The sequence below is a fragment of the Panthera tigris genome, chromosome C2 (genome assembly GCF_018350195.1).
Source record: "Panthera tigris isolate Pti1 chromosome C2, P.tigris_Pti1_mat1.1, whole genome shotgun sequence".
Taxonomy (NCBI): Eukaryota; Metazoa; Chordata; class Mammalia; order Carnivora; family Felidae; genus Panthera; species Panthera tigris.
The window spans coordinates 97,178,538-97,194,453 of NC_056668.1; the positions used below are offsets into that span (position 1 = coordinate 97,178,538).

The following is a 15,916-nucleotide window of genomic DNA, read 5'->3' on the forward strand; positions in this document are numbered from 1 at the left end:
GGGTAACCATTTAGCACATACCCCCTTAACAGAAAAGATCCTCGCACAGCTTTTCTTGTACTTTAGTTTTTTTTTTTTTTCAAATGCATAAATATTACCAGACCCAAATGAGAGAATAAGAAGCAGCAACGAAATACACCATATGTTCCCACTGTAGGCTGAGTCCTGGTCTTTGTTCCAATATTCTAGAGCCACTGGAAGGAAAGCTAAGTATCCATCCATTAAAACATTTTTACATTATCGCTGGCAAAGTTATACTTCTGATAGGTTTAGTCATCTTGATTATTCTGCCTGCATTTGCTTGCTTAATACAGATCTCTCTCAATTTTAGGAACCTGCAGTAAACCACCCTGGAAAACAGGTCGGTGGTAGGACAATCTGATAAAACGTAAGGGGTAGACACTGAAGAAGAATGCAAAGTTATTTGCCTAGTGAAAGAGTTCTGAAGTAATTCTATATCAATGACATTTTTTTTTAACCAGCTACGCACCTACCCAGATACCATCAACCTCATCTTCAATTATCCGGGTTTCCCTAAATCCTAAGATCTCCCAAAACAGTTTTAATGGTGTAACTCACGCCAAAAACACTTAACCACGCCCTTTATACCCACAATCAAGCCACCTTTTGCTTTTTCCCCCCTTCAAAGTCCAAAATGTACGTATTTCATCTAAAAGGGTTCGCACCCGTTCCCTAACCCGAGTCAGAGACTCTACCTGTGCCTTGACAGAATTCCTATTGGAAGACGCTTTCTCCTGGGCAGTATGAGGACGCCCAGAAGAGGCACCCACGCTTACCTCCCACACACCTGCAACCCCTGGTGGGATGCTGGAGCTGATGCTCGGAGGACTGCGCTCCGCTCTGCTCGTGTTCCTGCTCTCGTCTCTCCCGGGAAACTACAGTCCAGACTGCGCCTCAGGCTGCTACAGTGAACTAAGCCCCGCCTCCCCCTCCTCTAGTTGGTGAATTCGGCAGCTGTTGCTCCTCCCCCTGCTGTTCCTGCTGCTGCCCCGGCTGGTGGCGGCGGGAAGCTGCTGCCCTAGTACCTTCCCGCTCCCTGCACTTCTGCAGCTGTTCTGCCCCTTCCCTTTCCCTGGGGACCCTTCTCTCCTCAGTCAGTGGCCTCACACCTGGAGCTGCCTCCCTGGCCCGGAAGCCTCCTCGAGGAGCCCAGGCTCACTCTACCCCTCCGCGACCCGCAGGTCTGGCCGCCTGGTGTCTTTGGGGCTCTACCGCTTTCGGGGAAGCTGCCCCTCCGGCCTGAGCGCATCCCCACAGAGCCCCCTCCCTCTCTGCCGGCGATTCCCGCGTTGCTTCCTCTCCCCCCGATGCAGCGCCCACAGCTCAGCCACCCCTCGTTCCCCACCTCAAGCTCTCTCCCCAACCCCCTTCCTTCCTCTGCTCCGCTAGCCCGCCCCCACAATGGGTGAGTCGCTGGCAGGGCCGACCCAGCACCCTGATTGGCGCAGGTGAGCGCTGACCCCTCCCTTCCCCCCGCTTCTCAAGCACCCTCTCTATCCGTCTCACCTCCTCCCGCAAAAGCAGGGAACTGTCCTTTTATTGGGTAGAAGTGTCCCCACCCATCGCCTTAGGCTCTACCGCACGGCCTGCCGGGAGTTGTAGTCTTGCTTGTGCAGGAATTGCAATCGACGCCGGCGAGTGGGACTACGAGTCCCCATAGGCCCCTGCGCGACTCCGGCTGGGCAGGATTCCGGACAACGCCTGGTTCCTCTCGGGTCCTTCCGGCGTCGCCGGAGTGAATTGATCCGGGAGTTGAAGAGGGCTCCAAAGGTGGGAAGTGAAGTCAGTGCCTCAGTTGCCGGTAAGGTGTGGCTGTTCTTTCCCAGTCTCTGTAGCCCCGAGCGGAGCAGAAGAGGTCTGGGGTCACACAGGGGCCGTGGCTGAGGCACTTGGGCTTGGTTCTGGCAGGCGGAGCGGACGGGGCTGGGAACGGGGCCCTATGGGCGTAAGCGAGGTTGCCCTACGCGAGTGGCGTAAAGCGGGTTTGTAAATGCTGCCTGCCCTGCTCGGGCCTTGAACGCCTCCAGGAAGTCTCCTCTAGGTGGGGGCGGGAGGGGAAGGGCGAGGTTGGCCTTTGGTGCCCCCGGAGAAGGGAGAAGGCGGATGTGTCTGGGGTGGGGTCCTCTGAAGGTGTGGCTTGGGGCGGGGAGATGTGGCTGCTGTTTTCCCCCTGCTTTAGAAGTAGGATAGGGAAGGAGTGGAGGAGGGAAGGGGCGCTTGGGAGTCTGCTCTTGAGGTGACTCAGGTTATGCCCTTTGAAAGAAGAGAACTGTAGAAGGAAGAGTCAAATGTTGACAGAGACCTACGGATTCAGTTCTAGTTTCATGATGTGGCCCCTCTAAGGAGGCAGTTTTGCCTCTGAGCAGAAAACCTTAACGCTCCTAGATATAAGTCCCAAGGTATCTTTACACCCGTTCTGTTTTCAAAGATACCGTTTCAAAGATGCAAATGAGAAACTGAAGGGATAAATGACGTGCCCAAGGTCACACACGTAGGGACAGATCTGATCTAATCCCGTTGTAATCCCGCTTCTGAATAGAGCTGCCGCACCAGAAAGAAAAGGGGTAGAGAGGTTGGTGGTCTTTTGAAGTGAGTGGGGGAAAATCGCAAAGTAATGCATTTTGTGCATTTTTAAGAAGCCCTTTGTGAAGTGAAGAGTTTTTTGAGTTGGAGAAATTCCTCAATAAAAGAAGGACACATTCTAACTTTTTGGAAAAATAATGTTGAGTTTCAACTTACTTATTAGAAGTATATTAAGTGATGAACTGTACCGCCATTTTATTTTATTTTTTTTAATGTTTACTTATTTTTAAGAGAGCGAGAGCGAGTGGGGGAGGTGCAGAGAGAGGGGGACAGAATCCCAAGCAAGCTCTGAGCTGTGAACACAGAGCCCAACTGGAGGCTTGAACCTACGAACCCTGAGATCATGACCTAAGCTGAAACCAAGAGTCTGTCACTTAACCCACTGAGCCACCCAGGTGCCCCTGTACCACCATTTTATTTTTTTTTTTTTTTTTTTATTTTTTTTTTTTTAAATTTTTTTTTTTCAACGTTTTTTATTTATTTTTGGGACAGAGAGAGACAGAGCATGAACGGGGGAGGGGCAGAGAGAGAGGGAGACACAGAATCGGAAACAGGCTCCAGGCTCCGAGCCATCAGCCCAGAGCCTGACGCGGGGCTCGAACTCACGGACCGCGAGATCGTGACCTGGCTGAAGTCGGACGCTTAACCGACTGCGCCACCCAGGCGCCCCTGTACCACCATTTTAAACAGATAATGAGATAGGAGAATGTCGAAAAAATATATCCCATCCTTATAGTTACAAGGCATTCCTTTCCCTTCGTACTGTAGGACTGACTGTTTTTACTCTCATTTTGTAAAACTGACAACAGTAGTGTAGGAATTCTTTCAAAAAACTTATTTTACACTTTTTTTCAAATAATAACAGCAACAAGAGAGTATAGTGTGCACATTATTAGAAAAGAATATACGTTGCATTTTTTGGAAGTAACATCACATTTTTGTTGATCTCTACTTTCCCCTTGATTTTCTTGACCCTGGTGTGGGTATGTGCACGTGCATGTGTGTAAAAACGTCAGGCACTTACTTATTTTATTTTTCTTAGCATTACTTATGACTTTTAATTCATTCTATTTTATGTTAAAGAATGGGAAAATCGGACGTTTACATTTTGTATTAAGCAGAAAGCAGTCTGCTTGTAACAGTCTTCTCCTTTATAATTGTTAGTGTGACCATGTATGAATGTTCTTATTGGATAGTTCCTTAATACACTTTTAGGTGTATGTTTTTTGACATCAGAATTTCTTTGTGATAAGTTTATATACAATACTTAGGTATCTAGCTAATAGTTAATCATGGTTTACTACTGTATATGTTAACCATTGAAACTGCTGATTTTTTAATGTACTCTGAAAATATTATCAGCAGTGTTTGACTTTTGAATGCAGAAACATTTTATAGGATTAGAGATATATTGTTCCCCGTATGACTGAAGTTAAGATGGTCTAGAAGTTAACATAACGTTTAAAATAAAGTGGAGGTTTGATACTATAGAATGAAGTTGGAATTCTAGGAATAACGTAGCACCATGAGTAATGGACACAAGGAAAGGAAGATCAACTAAACAAGTAGAAAATTTATGTGGGGATAACTATGCTATATTGGAAGGATATGGTAGTTTACGTAGACTGTAAACTGAACATGAGTTAGTGATAGTAAAGCAAGAGTGTTAATATGTTTTCTAGATGGCAGTGTAGATGTTTGTTTTTTTTGTTGGGGAAGTGTAAAGTGAGTTCTCTAACTTTTGGCATGCAGCTGAAGTTGTGGAATGAGCTTTTGATCCAAAAGTCAGAAGAATTTGGAAATAAGTAAAAATTAATTTAATGCACTTGTTCAGTATGTGTTAATTTTTCTCCTTGTTTCAGTTCTGTCATTACTCGTCATCTCTGACGTCCATTACAGTTTTGATATTTCATCTATATTGCAGTGATGGAATAATGTTTTTATTGCATTTATCCTCTTTCAGTCACATGCTAAAATACTGTGGTCCTTTTGGATCTCTGCACATTGAAGTAGTTAGGGTTCACAGAGTTATGCGTTCACTTACGTTTTTATCGTAGTTTGTAGTTCACCAGTGTCCACATTTGTTCTTATTTTTGTTTTCAGGAGCCTTGGTGTCAGCTTTTGGACATCATCTCTTACAGGACTTAGGATATCTCCATATGCATCTATTTTTAAGTATAGAAAGTCGTGAGAACAGGACTCTGTATTATTCTATCCCCAGTAGGTAAAATAATTAAGTACCTGTTTATACAGAGAATGAAGAGTTTCAGATTGGTTAAGTGTAAGGTCATTTAACTAGTGACTGGTGGGACTAAGGCATAATCCGGGTCTTCTGATTGTAGACCTTTATATTATAGAATAAAGACTCAGTGCCTGAAATTATTTATTTTATTTAATAAAATTTTTTATATAATTTATTTATATAATAATATATATTTATTTAATAAAAAATTTTTTAATAAAAAATTTATTTATTTTACGTGATAAAGGGACTTAAAATTACTTAAATATTCAAATACCCTTATTCTCTTACTCTGTTTAATGCTGTAGTTTATCCTTTGCCTCCTTCCTAGCTCTCCATCTTTGTACCCAGCCTTTCTTACTTATTGCACCTTTCAGTTTTTACATATGTAAGTTCTTTCCTGACTTGGGAGCCTTTATACGTGTGCCATCTCCCTGCTGGACTGCTCTTCCTCCCCTTCCCAGATCTGGCCAACTCCTAGTTAATTTGCAGATCTCAGTTTAAATGTCATTCCTCTGGGGAACCTTTCCCAACCTTCTTTGACTCCTCCTTCCTAAAATTAGAACTTAACTATAGTAAGTTCCCACTGTATCTTCATCATACTCCATACTTCCCCTTTGTAGCATCATCACAGTAGGAACTCCATAATTTCTGTAATTCATGTGATACATGTCTGTCTCCCTCATTAGACTATAAGCTACCTGGGTAGGGTCCTGTCATTTGTCACGTGCCTTACCTCACTACTTACACAGTATCTGGCACAAAGTAAGTTTTCAGTAAATACTCACTGAATGAATGCATAAATGATTGAATGAATGAGTACATCCATGGACAGTGCCTCCAGCACTCTGCTGGGGACAAAAATACAGAAATAAGTAAAACAGACTTGCTTTCTACCTTTAGATGAAAGGACTTATGACAGAAGTTTTATAATACAAATTGTAGAAAGGGGCACCTGGATGGCTCAGTCAGTTAAGTGTCCGACTTCTGCTTAGGTCATGTCTTCCGGTTCGGTTCATGAGTTTGAGCTGAGCCCTGCGTCAGGCTCTGTGCTCACAGCTCAGAACCTGGAGCCTGCTTCAGATTCTGTGACTCCCTCTATTTCTGCCCCACCCCCACTCGTGCTCTGTGTCTTTCTCTCTCAAAAATAAACATTAAAAAAATAAATTGTAGAAAGATGTTTGGGTTTTTTTGGAGATCTCTAAAATCAGAATAGATCGTTTTCTATAGCAAAATGACAAAGGAGTCATATTCTGTTACAGCAAACTTTCTGTACAACAGAGCATTTTGGAGACCTTATCACTGTCCTGCTTTTTGCAGGCAACATTCATTATAACAAAATACAGATGTGGAGGAAACTAACTGACTTTTAATGGATTCTACGCTTCCCTAATGTGATCTCATTTTGTCCTCAGCAGAATCCATGCTGCTTTTTCCTTTGTTGTTTCATTTTGTTTTTTAACCATGGCATTTTCTTTTGAATTTTACTTTTAATATCACCTGCTTTAGACATGGTGACTTTGTAAAACTGAGTAGTGCTTGTTTCAAAGAAGTTAATATATTTTGGGCTTCTTGAAAATTTTCATATTTCACTGGGTCTTAAGGTAATACCTTATTTACTTTAAACCTATATACTTATGAGAGTAAAAAGATCATTATTTTAAAAACATGCAAACTAAGTTTCAGGGATAAATTTGTGTTAGGTTTTAGTCGTGAAAACAAATTTCATAATCCTTTCAGTACTATAATAATCTCAGAATAAATTCAACAGCTCTGAGTTGCTGTAACCTTACATGCTTTTATGAATTTGCCAATTCCCTGTCCCACAAGATATTGTCAAAAAATGATTGCTGGTATTTGGCTTTAAAATTTGATGATGCTCTCAGTTTTTATTAATAAATAGGTCTTTGATAAGTCCTGAACTGACTTTTTTAAAAAGTCAGTTTTTATGTTATTTGAATCTTGGATTTAAAAACAATCATAATGGGGCGCCTGAGTGGCTCAGTCAGTTAAGCGTCCGACTTCGGCTCGGGTCATGATCTCATGGTTTGGGAGTTTGAGCCCCACGTCAGGCTCTGGGCTGACAGCTCAGAGCCTGGAGCCCACTTCAGATTCTGTGTTTCCCTGTGTCTGCCCCTCCACTGCTTGCACTCTGCCTCTTGCATTGTCTCAAAAATAAATAACATTAAAAAAAAATTTTTTTTAATCATATTTACCTAGCATAACCAATATGTGGAGGATAAATCTGAAGTACTGCTTCTTACATGTTTTTAGATTGTTAAGGTCATGATAATAAGTAATGTTATGAAGAATATTAAGCTAGGGGTACTTGGGTGACTCAGCTGGTTAAGCATTCACCTCTTGGTTCTGGCTTATTTTGGTGAGTTCAGGTGCCATGTCGGGCTCTGCACTGGCAGCATAGATAGAGCCTGCTTGGGATTCTCTCTCCCTCTCTCTGCCCTTCTCCCACTCCTATTGTCTCTGTTTCTCTCAAAATAAATAAACAGACTTAAAAAATTTTAAAAACAAAGAATATTAAGCTAATTTCACAGTAAATAAGCTGTAAACGGGATTTAGAAGTTAAAGAGTGCAATTGTTAGTGTATATGACTGCATTTGAAATGTTAATAGAAAGTTACAGTCTTAGGTACTGAATTTTTAGGGCACATCACAGTGTAACCAATGAAAGCACTTTTATTGCAGCAAGTAGAAATAATTTATTTGCAGAAAGGTAAACAATGTAGTTGATGGTCCATTTTTTTTTTTATGGAAAGATGGAAAAATTTAGTTTTATAATTTTAGCTACAAAATGAATTTCATCTTCAATGTAATATAGCATTACAATCTTACAAGATCATTCATATTTTTGGTTTGAGTAACTTTACTACCCAAAGAGCAAGTTGAATCTATTCAGTCTCAATCTCATTCTTTACTATAGTTGTTTAGAATCAAGTGTTACTATTTAAAAGGAAAAAGGGTGATTTTATCAGCAAGCTTATGAATTATTGGGGAACAACAGTAGAACATATTAAATGGTAGTCACTATTGTTTGCTGAGGCCAGTGCCTTGGAAATAAGTTTACCAGAAGTAAGTATGGATTACATAATAATACTTTGGTTCATTCATTTATCAAATATTTATTGAGTATATATTACATGTGAAATTGCTCTAAGTGTTTAGAATAAACTGGAATATAATCTGATAGCAGCATTCATTGAGCAGTAACTCAGTGCCAGGCGTCAGACTAAGCATTTCACATGATATCATATAATCCTTGCAACAGTAGAAGTAGATGCACTATTATCCCCAATATAAATGGGAAAACTAAAGTACAGAGAGGTTAAGCAACTTGCCCAAGGTTATATATAATCAGTAACTGCTTAGAATTAGGATTTGAATCCAAGCTGCCTCACTCAAGAGACCATATTTTAAATCATTGCCATAAAAATTATGTCAATGATTGAGCTCTATTGGAAGGCAGTTAGATTTAGAGTTGCAGTTACAGAGAACTTTTATATTAGATGGTAAGGTCAGTATGGCAGGCAAAAATTACTTATATTCAAACTTACTCTAAAAAAAATCTCTTAGGGAGTTACACCTTGAAGACTAACATAACTTTAACCCAGCCAGTTTTCTTTAGCCATGGAATAGATTTACTTTTTCCTTTGAGTAGTAGGTGAAGTATTTGACTTGTTATTCAGAGCCATGTTGGAAAAGTAGTATGTATATAATATGGGCATCACAGTGTGGTGAGCTGCTCGTTGTGAGAGGTACTGCAGCTGGGAGTCTGGCAGGGGGAATAGTAGATCCATGTCTTTTCTGTCTTTCATTCTGGGGCTTATGTGTATGGAATGGAATTATGAACATCTATGTATTTCAATAGTTGTTTTTCTCTGTTTTCTTCAAAAAATGTTAAGCATGCACGTGGTGTTGAACTTGCTCGGTGAGTATGTGTGTAACATGAGGCAGGTATACTCACGGAGGTATGCAGAGCGGCAGCTCTACATGGCGTATTTCTTTATTGTTCCTCTTCCCTGCCAGACACCACCCTCAAGGGCACAGACTTTTTCTGACTTCATCACCACATCTCCAACTAGCGCTTGCTGACTTAGCCTGACTATGCCAAAGTACTGTACTAGCTGCTAGGAGATAAAGTAACAAATCTTCTCTTTAGGGGAAAGGGATGGAAAAACTGTTACATGGGCATTTAGCCTTTCTAATATATATATTTTTTCTAATTTTTCCTTTTTATCTTTCACCCTTTCTTACCCCTTTTCTTATGTACTTTTTGCATGCATCAATTCGTTTGGTAATTTTGGGCCAGAGCTGATACAAAGGAGAAACAATTACACCTTCTCTAACTTAGCCATGTGGTCCCTGGTACTGAAACATGCCTTACTACCTTATTCAACCACCCTGTGTTCAGGATGAACCGGAACTCCAGTGGAGATGGGAGTTAAGGAATGACCAAACCCTAAGATGTCACACCCCTGCTGCATCCTTAGACTTATATAAGGTTGCTACAACAAAAAACAGTTGGGAGTGATAAATGAGTCAGACCTGACCTCTAGGCTGCAACTGCTCCCTATACTAGTTCATAGTGTTGCAAGGTTTAATTAATTTAATTCCAAAGCACTTTGAATTTTGCTGTGATCTTTTTGTTCAGAAATATATATGCTTTCTGGATGTCTTTATCCATAATAAAATTGGCATTTTGGCAGTGTTGTCAAAACACCAGATTTCTGAGGTCCTACCTTAATTTTGGTGTCCCTCCTTAAAAAATTAATTAGTTTGGCAAAGGAAGGGTACAAGAGGAAGTATGTATACAAGCAGATACCTTCGTTTCTTTTTGTGACTCCTAGCATTTGTATTGGAGATCAGTTAGGAGCTAAAAGTGAAGTTAACTGTTATAAGATAGAACCTTGTCTTTATTAGCTCCTAGTTTTAAGCACATGACCTACTCAGTCTGTTATCTGCAGCTAACAATTTTATCAACATGTGAGTGCCTTGTGGCAATGTTTTGGTGGAAAGAAATTTGGTAAGGTAAGGTAAAGAAAATACACAATGTATTTGGTAGAGGCCCATAGGCAATTAAGAGTCTGTAAGGTAAATCTTAGATAACTAAGATTATAAGTGATACAGAGCAGATAGGCCTAGCCCCTGTGGTACAGACTCCTTAAATTATACCTTCAAGCATAGAGAACATAGGAACAGTATGAGCATTTGAGTTTAGTTGAATTTCTAAGGTATTTTAAATGCATATTGTAGAAATTAAAATAGGAGATCACAAATACTGATAAAAAGGAAAATAGAAAGGTGTCCCTCAGATACTTGATGGCTACTCTGGGATTATGTGATTCATGAGCCACTAGATTAAGAGCTTTATAAGCAAAAGATGAACATATTCCAAGGGGACAACTTTGTTTCTTGCCCCACAACAAATGTTTCATTTATATTCAGACCAGGATTTAACGGAAACTTAGGCATTGGGATAGGAAAAAGACTGAGGATTGTCACAACTAAAGAGATGTGTATTTTTCCCCCTAAATTAGTTTTGTAGAAATATCTTAGAAGCCAATTGTTGCTACTTGTATTGTTGTTCCCATTTCCCATTAGGTAACTCAAAGGTAACTAGCCCTTTGATTTTGTTGTCAGCTATTCATTATCCCATATAGGTTATACCCTTTTATGAATTATCCTGAAGTCTTTGACTGCATCTTAATTTTACTCCATTACCCAGTCCGCTTCTGGGCCACAGTTTTCTTTTATTAAGTTGATCTATTTACATTAAGAGAATGAAAAGTAATTTTAATGTAGGCTTGACAAGTAATGTTAAAATTTATTTATTGACCAAATTCTCTTAAGTGTTCTAATACTGTAACTTGCTTTGGATGACGTGTAACCTTTTTTTCTGGTGGCCCAAGTAATTTATTTATGTCTCCATTTTGGCAAATGAGGGAGAAAAAGTTTTAAAAATATGCTATGTAAAGTGGGCTGTATAACATTGTGATATCAATATGAGGTTGTCATTGTGTGTGATATGCAGGTGTGGACTAGGCTGAGGTAAATGAGGGGCCTAGGGTACAAAATTTGAGGCACTTACTCTGTCATGCAAGTCAGAAGTAAATTGTGTGCTCTTAGGTGTGAGTTTGCCTCACCTTAGTTCCAATCCACAGGACATGTCAGGTGCGTGAATTTTATCTAAGATACCAATCACAATATGAATTGAATGCATATTGTGTGTCAGCTACTGTATTAAATGCTTAATATGCATTTAGTACTCTTAATAACCAGGAAGCTGAGTACTTCAGTCAGTATTTTCATTAATTTCTCACTGAATATAGAGAGATTAGTAAACAATAACACTCAGATCTTTGTTTTGAATTTGAGAGCTTTACCTACTGCTCTGTACTGTCCATCTGTGTGTAGAAATACTTAATTCTTGTCCATATAGATTTCTATATTAAACAATACTTCCCACACAAAAGAGACGATACTCTCCAAAATCTACATTCACTGACACGAAACGGTTTAACTTGTAAGGTGAGCGAGTCAGAAGTCTCAGCAGCACCAAATTGAAGATCTCAAACTTCTGCTGCTTTGTACCACTTGGAGCGACTTTGAATCAGAGCCCCATTCCTGCTGGCTTCAGTCTTCACTCAGCGTGGAGTCTGGGGGTCTTGGCTGTAAGCAGATTGACCCATGGATGACATATGGAGCAGGGCAGGTTAGTCTAGAAGTAGTTCATTTGGCAGACTAACATAACCTGTATGATAAGCTGGGGTAGCTCAGTAGCATATTTGTTTAAAATGTCTGTCACTGTTTTGTTTCTTAATGTTAATTTTTAAGGGCATTTCTTTCTAAGTTGTAAAATATAAAAATTGGACTAGATAATATATAATGGCTGGTATAGCTTTAAAATTTGAGGGTCTTAATATTTAAGTTTCTTAAATGCATAAGCATATGACAAGAGTAAGAGTAAATTTACTGATGAGAGATTGAGAACTGAATTATGGGAAAATGTGGGCTTAGAAAGGCTTTTGCCAACACCTAACCCTTACTTCTGGGACCATTCCCCTTTGTTCTTCATAATGCCTTGTTTACCGTGCTTGTGTCCTGATAGTCTAGAGCAGTGGTGTTCCAACTGTGGAGAGTTGTTAAAGAGCTCCTCTGAGAGGGAGAGGCTGAGGGGTAGGAAGCTAGTTACTTCATATGTTTATTGGATGAATGAACAGTTTAGTGTGTTTTACCTCTCTTGATAAAATATTTTATTTGAAAAACAAATAACAGTTCTGCTGTTTTAAAGAGGCTTAGAATCACTTATCCTTCACTATTTATCTGGCTTTCAGGAGTCCTTGATTCTCCTGGCTAGATGATTGTGCAAGAGACCTGATTTCTAGAAAGAGATCTGTTATTTCATCCGAGATAAAAATGTAATAGTAATAGCTAATATTGAATAATTGCTATGTGCCATGCACTGTTCTAAACACTATATCTAATAACTTGTTGAATCTTCACATCAGCCTTAACAGAGGGAGACTGTTATATTATTCCCCTATCATAGATGAGAAAACTGTAGCTCAGACTAGTTAGATAACTTGCCCCAGGTCACTCCATCTAGTAAGTGGTAGATCCAGGAATGAATCTAAGCAAGTCTGGTTCTAGAGTCACTAAGCTTATTACCCACCTCTCTAATGACAGTGCTATTAATGTTACCTAAGTATAATGGAAACAGTCCTAATCCTGTTTTCCTTTAGGTAGCATTGTGGATTTTGAAGTGTTTCTTAGAACCCCAATCCTCTATAGAAAAATAAATTGTAAGCTTTAAGGGACTAATTTTTAAGTGTATGTTTAGAACCAAGTCTGCTTATTAGTTACGGAACACCTCTGTATGACAGACAGAAGAATTAACAAAGAATGATAAAGGTAATAGAGTTAAATTTAGAGCACTTTTACATTTTGCATTTTTCCTTCATGGGTCATAGTATTCTAATTTGCCAGTGTTACCTGTTTTCAGAGATGTTTTAGTTGGAACCTCTCTTCTCAATTAATAGCTCATCAAATGCTTGTTTGGTCAGTCATGTTTGCAGAGATATGAACACTTACCTTTTTGATCTTATTTTTAAGAAAACTGTAGCTGGAGTCCTTCAACTAGATAGTGGTATCAACTAGATACCTGGAAATTGTGTTATGATAGAGAGGGTGCCTTTAAAAATTTGATTGAAGTGATAATTCATTGTGGAATGCGTACTTTCTTTGAATAGTTATTTAAAAGTGCAAAAATATAATATTTAGTAAATTACAGGTATTTATTATAGAGACTTTATGGTTTGATTTAGAAATTACTTCATCTTTTATTCTAACTATATCTCTTTCAAGTGTGCAGCTCAGCTTTTTTTTTTTTATTTTTTAATGTTCATTTATTTTTGAGAGAGAGACAGACAGACCATGAGTGGGGGAGGGGCAGAGAGCGAGGGAGACACAGAATCCGAAGTAGACTCCAGGCTCTGAGCTGTCAGCACAGAGTCCCACGCGGGGCTTGAACTCACAAACCGCGAGAATATGACCTGAGCCCAAGTCGGACACTTAACCGACTAAGCCACCCAGGCGCCCCACGGCTCAGCTTTTTAAAGAAACTAAAGCATGGAGAGGTAAAGTGACTTGCTCAGAGCTAAGATGGTTTATGATGATAGTACCGGAATTGGAGCCCTTGTTTTCAGATCTTAATACCTAATGGTCTTTTTTTCCATAGCTCTGAACAAATTCTCCATTGATATTTTGAAGATGTCCAGAAAAAATATTGATATATGTAAACAAATATGGTGGCAAAGTGTCATATGTTACCCTTACCATTAACAAGAGATTGTTTGGGGGCTTTAGGGTGGGTCAGGTGTACGACTTGAGTCCTAAGCATACGACTCTTAATTTCAACTCAGGTCATGATCTCACGGTGGTTCATGAGATTGAGCCCCACATCAGGCTCTGCACTAGTAGTGCACTATCCACACAGAGCCTGCTTGGGGTTCTCTCTCTGCCTCTCCCCCTGCGTGTGTGCGCGCGCGTACGTGTGCATTCTCACTCTCTCAAAGTAAACACTAAAAACCAAACCAAAACAAAAGAGATTGTTTCTAGATGTCCCTAACTGCAAAATTCAGCAAAAACTGAACTGATCGTAGTACACGTTCAGGGAGGTTGAGTTCCACATAACCTTACTAAAAAAGCAAACTATATATGGAAGAGAGTGAATCCTAGACAATATAATTTGCAAAGGAAGGAGAGAGATGTAGCTTTATCTTGAAGGCTTCAAGGTTATTTTGATCTAAGTAGGATCTTCTACTTAACCCTATTCCTCTGCCTCCCCTTTTCCTAGCTTTCTTCTCTAAACCTTTAGTCTCTTATTTAAAAGTGGTTACATTTTGAGATGAGAAGGCCCTAAACGATAGGTTGCGATATCAAAGACTCACCTTTTCAGCTGTGCAAAATGGCCAGACTGAGCTACACAGCCTTAAAATAAGTCGAGTTTCTCCAGGAGCCTGATGGATATGATTCATGATGCCAGGTGCTTAAGAGAAAGCAAAGAATTGTCAGGTATTTGAAACCTTGAATCAACCAGCTATTGGGGAGGATCTCTTTACTAGAATTTGTAAATAGTTTTTATGACCTGATAAAAAAAAATTTAGTTTCCTGGAGGGTATTATGTTGTGAAATTAGGCAGAGAAAGACAAAAATCATATGACTTCACTCATATGAGGACTTTAAGAGACAAAACAGATGAACATAAGAGAAGGGAAACAAAAATAATATACAAACAGGGAGGGGGACAAAACAGAAGAGACTCATAAATATGGAGAACAAACTGAGGGTTATGGGAGGGGTTGTGGGAGGGGGCGATGGGCTAAATGGGGCACTAAGGAAATCTACTCCTGAAATCATTGTTGCACTATATGCTAACTAATTTGGATGTAAATTTAAAAAAAAATAAAAAGAATTTTAGCTTCCCATGATATTACCTTTGAACCTCTGGTAGATCGCAGTAATAAAATTTTATTATCACTGAAATTTGGAGTTTCAAAGCATTTAAAATTACGTAGTTTTATCCCCTCTTTGTTTCTGCTGGGAAAACAAACCAGTGATTAAGTGAAACTTACACAAAGTCAGAACCAAAAAGAAGCCCTGTCTCAGGTACTTAGTTTTACCTGTGCCCCTTCCCTGAGTCTCGCCTTGGCAACTAGTTTTTCTGACTCTCTAGGCACTGTTCTTTCCATACCAGTGCTTTTCAGCCTGTCCTGTTCACGAAAATCATCTGGGTTGTCTACTCAAAACACAGCTTCCTGGACCCTTTCTTGGAGATTCTGATTGAGTCATCTTGGGAATGTTTTTAATAAGCACTGAAGTGACTGTGATGGCTTAGGTTGTCCAACATTTAGGAACTGCACCACTTATGCACCCTTGCCCTTAGAGAAAGTTTTGCTTTCTGCTAAAAGCTGATACTTTTTGGATCTTGCTCCTATGTAAAGCAAGGCTAATCTATGTTGGAAATTCTTGCACTTTGAGAATTTTGTGAACTATTAAGTTATATGCCAATTAAGTCCTATGGTCTAAAATACATCCTCTCACCCTTAATAAAAATGAGACATTAGAATTTATAATCTGCAACTGTTTTGTTTCTCTAGTTTGATTTGGTTTTCATGTAAATTTCTTTTGGAATTCTGATTTTAGTTGCAATCATCTGATGCTAATATTCTCTTAGCTTACTGTACTAGGAAGAGCTTGGGATAACGAGAAGTAGTGAAAACTGGTAAATGTGACCGGTAAATTAAAATCTTTGTTAATAGAATTAATTAGATTTCTTTGTATGTTTTTGTTTTGGTAGGCTTGATATTTCAAAACTATTAGCAAGGCTGGTTTAACTTATAAATTGACCATCTCTTATTAATTTGTTCATTCAACAAACATTTATTAGTGTCTACTATGTATCTGCTGCACTAACTAAGGTCTGTATTGGTAAAAAGAAATATATTTATAAGTGGTAACATAAACATGAATCTGCTTCTTGCTAGAATGAATAAAT

At 39.4% G+C, this 15,916-nt stretch overlaps 2 protein-coding genes across 5 annotated transcripts in view; one reads left to right on the forward strand and one right to left on the reverse strand.

Moving 5' to 3' along the window:
• The window catches only part of SERPINI1 (serpin family I member 1), a 71,631-nt gene extending 70,132 nt beyond the window's left edge, over positions 1 to 1,499 (reverse strand). The window contains exon 1 of one of the 2 annotated variants that reach the window (XM_042998526.1): positions 809 to 1,499. The gene's annotated coding sequence lies outside the window, so the exon portion shown is untranslated. Of the gene's footprint in view, positions 1 to 797 lie in introns of both variants that reach the window. The other variant, XM_007077058.3, reaches the window with a different exon arrangement.
• A 180-nt stretch (positions 1,500 to 1,679) lies between these two features.
• Positions 1,680 to 15,916, forward strand: part of PDCD10 (programmed cell death 10) — a 46,825-nt gene continuing 32,588 nt past the window's right edge. Inside the window, exons 1-2 of one of the 3 annotated variants that reach the window (XM_042998527.1) lie at positions 1,680 to 1,822; positions 11,389 to 11,572. The gene's annotated coding sequence lies outside the window, so the exon portion shown is untranslated. Of the gene's footprint in view, positions 1,823 to 4,527; positions 4,825 to 11,388; positions 11,573 to 15,916 lie in introns of those variants that run through there. The other 2 variants (XM_007077057.3, XM_042998528.1) reach the window with 2 other exon arrangements.